Source organism: Meles meles, unplaced genomic scaffold, assembly GCF_922984935.1.
Source record: "Meles meles unplaced genomic scaffold, mMelMel3.1 paternal haplotype, whole genome shotgun sequence".
In the NCBI taxonomy this organism is placed as follows: domain Eukaryota; kingdom Metazoa; phylum Chordata; class Mammalia; order Carnivora; family Mustelidae; genus Meles; species Meles meles.
In genome coordinates, this window is record NW_025721520.1 from 2,327,501 (window position 1) to 2,335,873 (window position 8,373).

Genomic DNA, 8,373 nt, shown 5'->3' on the forward strand with positions numbered 1-8,373 from the left:
AAAACCTGTGAGCTCTGCGACACTCTGACAGCCCCGATCCTTCTGTGACCTTGCAGGACCTGGGGCCAAGCTGACTGTGCATGGGCTTCACCCCAGTTTAGCCTCTGGAGCAATGTCCCTCAGTGGAACAGACTTTTAAAAGGACTGATTTTGTGCTCTGTTGCTCCACCGCTCGACAGGAGCCGGCCCCTCCCCCGCGGTCTATCTTCCAGTCCTTTTAGATTCACTTCTCCACCAGTCCTACCTTTCAGAAAGTGGTTGATTTTCTGTTTCTAGAATTGCTCTTCTTCTTCTCTTCAATCTCCCATTGTATTTGTAGGTGTTTGCAATGTTTAGATAAGCTATTGAGCTGATCTCCTGTTACCTGATGTAGTCTCAGCCTGCTACTTCCGCCATCTTGACTCCTCCCCCAAGGAATGAATTTAGAACAAGGACGGACTCTAGGCTGGTTGGATATGCTGAGTTAAGTGCACGTCAAGGTTCTTAGGCTTCCAAAATTTAAAAATGCTCTTAGGGGATCACTCATAAATGGCAGTGTATTCCCACTAGCGGAAAGAAGTTAGAACACAGTTGGACTCTAAGCAGGTTGGATACTCTGCATTAAGTGCACGCCAAGCCCCTTATGCTTCTAAAACACATAATTGCTCTTACAGCTAACACTCATATGGCGTTGTGTTTTCCCAGTTGAGGAAAGATGTTACAACAAGGACAGAAGCTAGGCAGGTTGGATACTCTGAGTTAAGTGCTCACCAAAGCCCTTATCCTTCCAAAACATAAAATCCCGCTTAATATGAAAACCCTTTAAATGGCAGTGTTTTCCCAGTTGAGGAAAGATGTTACAACAAGTACAGATGCTAGACAGGTTAGTTAGTCTGATTTAAGTGCAAGATAAGGCCCTTACGCTTCCAAAACTTAAAATCCCGCTTGAAATGAAAACCCGTTAAATGACAGTGTTTTCCCATTTGAGGAAAAATGGTACAACAAGGACAGTACAAGACCAAGGACAAGAACAAGGACACTAGGCATTTTGGATACTCTGAGTAAAGTGCACGCCAAGGACACTATGATTCTAAAATGTATAATCACTCATAAGGTGAACACTCATATGTGGTATTGTTTCCCGAGTTGAGGAATGAAGATAGAACAAGGACGGACGATAGGCAGGTTGGATACTCTCAGTTAAGTGCACTACGAGGCACTTATGTTGTTAAAACTTATAATGGCTCTTATGGGGAACACTTATATATGGCAATGTTTTCCCTATTGAGGAAAAAAGTAAGAAGAAGGACGGATTCCAGGCTGGCTGGATACTCAGAGTTAAGTGCACGACAAGGCCAATATGCTTTCAAAACCTATAAAAACTCTTAAGGTGAACACTCATAAATGGCAGCGTATTTCAACTTGAAGAAAGAAGTTAGAAAAAGGACGGACTCTAGTCAAATGGGATACTCTGAGTTCAGTGCACGCCAAGCCCCTTATGCTTCCAAAAGACATAATCGCTCTTATGGCTAACAGGCATATGGGGTAGTGTTTTCCCAGTTGGGAAAGATGTTACAACAAGGACAAAAGCTAGGCAGGTTGGATACTCTGAGGTAAGTGCACGCCAATGCCCTCACGCTTCCAAAACGTAAAATCCCGCTTAATATGAAAACCCATTAAATGGCAGTGTTTCCCAGTTGAGGAAAGAAGTTAGAACAAGGACGGACACTTGGCATGTTGGATAAACTGAGTTCAGTGCAAGCCAAGCCCCTTTTGCTTCCAAAACGTATATTCACTCTTACGGCTAACACTCATATGAGGCAGAGTTTTCCCAGTTGAGAATAGAAGTTAGAACAAGGATGGACTCTGGTCAGGTGGATACTCTGAGTTAAGTGCATGCATTGCCCGTTATGCTTCCAAAACGTAAAATCCCGCTTATTATGAAAACCCATTAAGTAGTGATTTCCCAGTTGAGGAAAGAAGTTAGAACAATGACGGAATCTAGGCAGGTTGTATACGCTGAGTTAAGTGCACACCAAGTCTCTTATGCTTCACAAACATATAATCCCGCTTAATACAAAAACACCTTAAAAGGGAGTGTTTTCACAGTTGAGGAAATATTTTACAACAAGGACAGATGCTAGTCAGGATAGATACTCTGAGTTAAGTGCAAGCCAAGGCCTTTATGCTTCCAAAACATAAAATCCAGCTTAAAACGAAAACCTTTTAAATGACAGTGTTTTCCCTTTTGAGGAAAGATGGTACAACAAGGACAGTAGCAAGGCAGGATGGATACACTGAGTTAAGTATAATCACTTGTAAGGCGAACACTCGTATGTGGCAGTATTGCCCGAGTTGAGCTATGACGTTAGAACAAGGACGGACTCCAGGCTGGTTGAATACTCTGAGTTAAGTGCACTCCAAGCCCTTTATGCTTCCAACACATATAGTCACTCTTACGGTTAACTCTCATATCGGGAAGAGTTTCCTGGTTGAGAAAAGAAGTTAGAACAAGGACAGATTCTAAGCAGGTTGGATACACTGGGGTAAGTGCACGCCCAGACCCTTATGCTTCCAAAACGTAAAATCCTGCTTAATACGTAAAGCCTTTAAATGGCAGTGTTTTCTCAGTTGAGGAAAGAAGTTAGAACAAGGATAGACTCTAGGCAGGTTGGATACTCTGAGTTAAGTGCAAGCCAAGTCCCTTATGCTTCCAAAACCTATAATCACTCTTACAGCTAACACTCATATGTGGCAGAGTTTTCTCTGTTGAGAAAAGAAGTTATAACAAGGATGGACTCTACGCAGGTTGGATACTCTGATTAAAGTTCACGCCACGGCCCTTATTATTCCAAAAGTTATAATCACTCTTACGGTTAACACTCATATGGGGCTATGTTTTCCCAGTTGAGGAAAGATGTTACAACAAGGACAAACGCTATGCAGGTTGGATACCCTGAGTTGAGTGCACACCAAGCCCCTTATGCTTCCAAAAACTATAATCGCTCTTATGGCTCACATTCATATGGGGCAGAGTTTTCCCTGTTGAGAAACGAAGTTAGAACAAGGATGGACCAAGCAGGTTGGATAATCTGTGTTAAGTGCACGCCAAGGCCCTTATGCTTCCAAAAGCTATAATCGGTCTTATGGCTAACAGTCATATGGGGCAGTGTTTTCCCAGTTGAGGAAAGATGTTACAACAAGGACAGACACTAGGCACGTTTGATACTCTGAGATAAGTGCACTCCAGGCCCTTATGCTTCCAAAACGTAAAATCCCGTTTAATACAAAAACCCATTAATTGGCAGTGTTTTCCTAGTTGAGGAAAGATGTTACAACAAGGACAGGCTCTAGGCAGTTTAGATACTCTGAGTTAAGTTCAATCAAAGGACCTTATGCTTCCAAAATGTATAATCCCTCTTAATACGAAAATCGGTTAAATGGCAGTGTTTTTGCAGTTGAGGAAAGATGTTACAACAAGGACAGACGCTTGGCAGGTGGGATAATCTGAGTTAAGTGCATGGCAAGGCCCCTATGTATCCAAAATATATATTCGCTCATAAGGCTAACATATGTGTCAGTGTTTCCCCCTTATGAGGAATGAAGTTAGAACAAGGACAGATGCTAGGCAGGTTCGATACTATCAGTTAAGGGCACACCGAGACCCTTATGCTTCTAAAACGTATAATGGCTTAAGGCGAACACTTATATATGGCAATGTTTTCCCTATTGAGGAAGGAAGTTAGAACAAGGACAGACTCCAGATTGGTTGGACACTCTGACTTAAGTGTACGCCAAGGCCTATAAGCTTCCAAAACCTATAAATGCTCTTAAGGTGAACACTGATAAATGGCAGTGTATTCCCACTTGAAGAAAGAAGTTAGATCAAGAACAGACTCTAGCAGGTTGGATACTCTGACTTAAGCGCATGCCAAGACCTTTATTCTTCCAAAACACATAATCGCTCTTATGGCTAACACTCATATGGGGCAGTGTTTTCCCAGCTGAGGAAAGATATTACAACAAGGACAGACGCTAGGCAGTTTGGATACTCTGAGTTAGGTGCAAGCCAGGCCCTTATGCTTCCAAAATGTAAAATTCCGCTTAAAAGGAAAACCCGTTAAATGACAGTGTTTTCCCAACTGAGGAAGGATATTACAACAAGGAAAGACACTAGGCAGGTTGGATACTCTGAGTTAAGTTCACGCCAGTGCCCTTATGTATCCAAAATATGTAAACGCTCGTAAGGCGAACACTCATATGTGGCAGTTTTTCCCGAGTTGAGGAATGAAGATAGAACAAGGACAGACGCTAGGCCGGTTTGATACTCTCAGATAAGTGCACGCCGAGGCCCTTATGCTTCTAAAACGTATAATGGCTTAAGGCGAACACTTATATATGGCAATGTTTTCCCTATTGAGGAAAGAAGTTAGAATAAGGACGGACGCTAGGCAGGTTGGATACTCTGATTTAAGTGCACGCCAAGGCCGTATGCTTCCAAAATATAATTGCTCTTAAGGATAACACTCATATATGGCAGAGTGTTCCCATTTGAGAAAAGAAGTTAGAACAAGGACGGACTCTAGCCTTGTTGTATATACGGACTTAAGTGCACGCCAAGACCCTTATGATTCCAAAACGTATAATCGCTCTTAAGGCGAACACTCATAGGTGGCAGGGTTTTCCCAGTTGAGGAATGGAGTTAGAACTAGGACGGACACTAGGCAGTTTGGATACTCTGAGTTAAGGGCACGCCAAGGCCCTTATGCTTCCAAAACATATAAATGCTCTTACGGATAACACTTGTATGGGGCAGAGTTTTCACGGTTGAGAAAAGAAGTTAGAACAAGGATGGACTCTAAGCAGATTGGATACTCTTAGTTAAATGCATGCCAAGGCCCTTATGCTTCCTAAACCTAAAATCCCTCTTAATATGAAAAAACATTAAATGCAGTGTATTCCCAGTTGAGGAAAGAAGTTCAAACAAGGATGGACCCTAGGCTGGTTAGATACTCTGAGTTAAGTGCACGACAAGTCCCTTATGCTTCCAAAACCTATAATCCCGCTTATACAAAACCCATTAAATGGCAGTGTTTTCCCAGTTGAGCAAATAAGTTAGAACAATGACGGACGCTAGGCAGGTTGGATACTCTGAGTCAAGTGCACGCCAAAGCCCTTATGCTTCTAAAACATATAATGGCTCTTATGGCAAACACTTATACATGGCAGTGTTTTACCTATTGAGTAAAGAAGTTAGAACAAGGAGAAACTCTAGGCTGGTTTGATACTCTGAGTTAAGTCCACGCCAAGGCCTTTATGTTTCCAAAACTTATAAACTCTCTTAAGGCAAACACTCTTTAATGGCATTGTATTGCAACTTGAGGAAAGAAGTTAGAAGGATGGACACTAGGGAGGTTCTATACTCTGAGTTAAGTGCACGCAAAGACCCTTATGATTCCAAAACCTATAAACGCTCTTAAGTCGAACATTCATATGTGGCAGTGTTTCCCCAGTTGACGAATGAAGTTTGAAAAAGGATGGATGAAAGGCAGGTTGGATACTCTGGGTTAATTGCATGCCAAGGCCCTTTAGGCTTCCAGAACTTATAATCCCGCTTAATATGAGAACCCATTTAATGGAAGTGTTTTCCCAGTTGAGGAAAGAAGTTAGAACAATGATGGACGCTAGGCAGGTTGGATACTTTGATTTAAATGCATTCCAAGCCCCTTATGCTTCCAAAATATATAATCGCTCTTACGGCTAACACTCATACGTGGCAGAGTTTGCCCGGTTAGAAAAGAAGTTAGAACAAGATGGTCTCTAAGCAGGTTGGATACTCTGAGTTAAGTGCACGCCCAGACCCTTATGCTTCCAAAATGTATAAATGCTTTTAAGGCTAACACTCAAAAATAGCAGTGTATTCCCACTTGAGAAAAGAAGTTAGAACAAGGATGGACTCTAGGCAGGTTGGATATTCTGAGTTAAGTGCGCAGTAAGGCCCTTATGCTTCCAAAACCTATAATCGCAATTATGGCTAACACTCATGTGGCAGAGTTTTCCCTGTTGAGAAAAGTAGTTAGAACAAGGACAGACTCTAAGCAGGCTGGATACTCTGAGTTAAGTGCACGCCAAGTCCCTAATGCTTCCAAAATATAAAATCCCGCTTAATATGAAAACCCATTACATGGCAGTGTTTTCCTGGTTGAGAAAAGAAGTTAGAACGAAGGGGGATGCTAGGCAGGTTGGATACTCTGAGTTAAGTACACGTCAAGCAACTTATGCTTCCAAAACCTATATTCACTCTTATGGCTAACACTCATACGGGGCAGAGTTTTCCCAGCTGAGAAAAGAAGTGAGAACAAGGACAGACATTAAGCAGGTTGGGTACTCTGAGTTAAGTGCACGCTGAGGGCCTTATGCTTTTAAAACGTATAATGACCTTAAGGTGAACAATTCTATATTGCAGTGTTTTCCCCACAGAGGAAAGAAGTTAGAACAAGGATGAACTCCAGGCTGGTTGGATACACTGAGTTAAGTGCACAACAAGGCCTTTATGTTTCCAAAACCTATAAACACTCTTAAGGCGAACACTCATAAATGGCAGTGTATTCCCATATGAAGAAAGAAGTTAGAACAAGGCCGGACTCTAGTCAGATTGGATACTCTGAGTTAAGTGCTCGCCAAGCCCCTTATGCTTCCAAAACATATTATCGCTCTTTTGGCTAACACACATATGGGGCAGAATTTTCCGGATTGAGAAAAGAAGTTACAACAAGTCCAGACTTTATTCAGGTTGGCTACTCTGAGTTAAGTGCATGCCTAGCCCCTTATGCTTCCAAACATATAATCGCTCATTCAGTTGACACTCATATGGGGAGAGTTTTCCGGGTTGAGAAAATAAGTTAGAACAAGGACGGACTCTAAGCAGGTTGGATACTCAGAGTTAAGTTAGTGACAAGGCCCTTGTGCTTCCAAAACATATAATCGTTCCAAACGCTAGCACTCTTATGTGGCAGGGTGTTCCAATTGAGGAAAGAAGTTAGAACAAGAACGGTCTAGAGGCTTTTTTTTTAAACTCTGATTTAGGTGCAGGCCAAGGTCCTTTTACTTCCAAAACTTATAATCACACGTAATATAAAACCCATTTAATGGCAGTTTTTTCCCAGTTGAGGAATGAAGTTAGAACAAGGATGGACACTAGGCAGGTTGGATACTCTGAGTTAAGTGCACGCCAAGGCACTTATGCTTCCAAAACATATAATCGCTCTTAAGGCTAACATTCATATGTGGCAGAGTGTTCCCTTATGAGAAAAGAAGTTTGAACAAGGACGGACTCTAGCTTTGTTGTATATACGGAGATTAGTGCACGCCAATGCCCTTATGGTTTCAAAACATATAATCGCTCTTTAGGCGAACACTCATATGTGGCAGGTTTTCCCCAGTTGAGGAATGGAGTTAGATCATGGATAGATGCTGCGCAGGTTGGATACTCTGCGTTAAGTGCACGCCAAGGCAATTATGCTTCCAATACAGAAAATCCCACATAATAAGAAAACCCATTAAATGGCAGTGTTTTCCCAGTTGAGGAAAGACGTTACAACAAGGACAGACACTAGGCAGGTTAGGTACTCTGAGCTAGGTGCCTGCCAAGTCCCATAAGCTCCCAAAACATACAATCGTTCTTACAGCTAACACTCCTATGGGGCAGAGTTTTCCCACTGAGAAAATAAGTTAGAACAAGGATCGACTTTAAGCAGGTTAGATATTATGAATTAAGTGCACGCCAAGGCCCTTATGCTTCCAAAATGTATAATCCCGCTTAAAATGAAACGCATTCAATAGCAGTGTTTTCCTGATTGAATAAAGAAGGAAGCACAAAGACGGACGCTAGGCAGCTTGGATAATCTGTGTTAAGTGCACGCCAAGGTCCCTATTATTCCAAAACCTATAATCACCCATAAGGCGAACACTCATATGTGGCAGTGTTTCCCCCGTTGAGGAATATAATTAGAACAAGGACGGACGCCTGGCAGGTTGATACTCTGAGTTAAGTGCACGCCAAGCCCCTTATGCTTCCAAAACTTATAATCGCTCTTACGGCTAACACTCATATGGGCAGAGTTTTTCTGTTTGATAAAATAAGTCAGAACAAGGATGGACTCTATGCAGGTTGTATACTCTGAATTAAGTTAGCGCCAAGGCCCTTGTGCTTCCAAAACATATAATCGTTCCAAATGCTAACACTCTTATGTGGCAGGGTGTTCCTTGTTGAGGAAAGAAGTTAGAACAAGAACGGACTGGAGACTTTTTTTTTTTTTTTACTCTCATTTAGGTGCATGCCAAGCCCCTTATACTTCCAAAACTTATAATCACCCTTAATACGAAAACCCATTA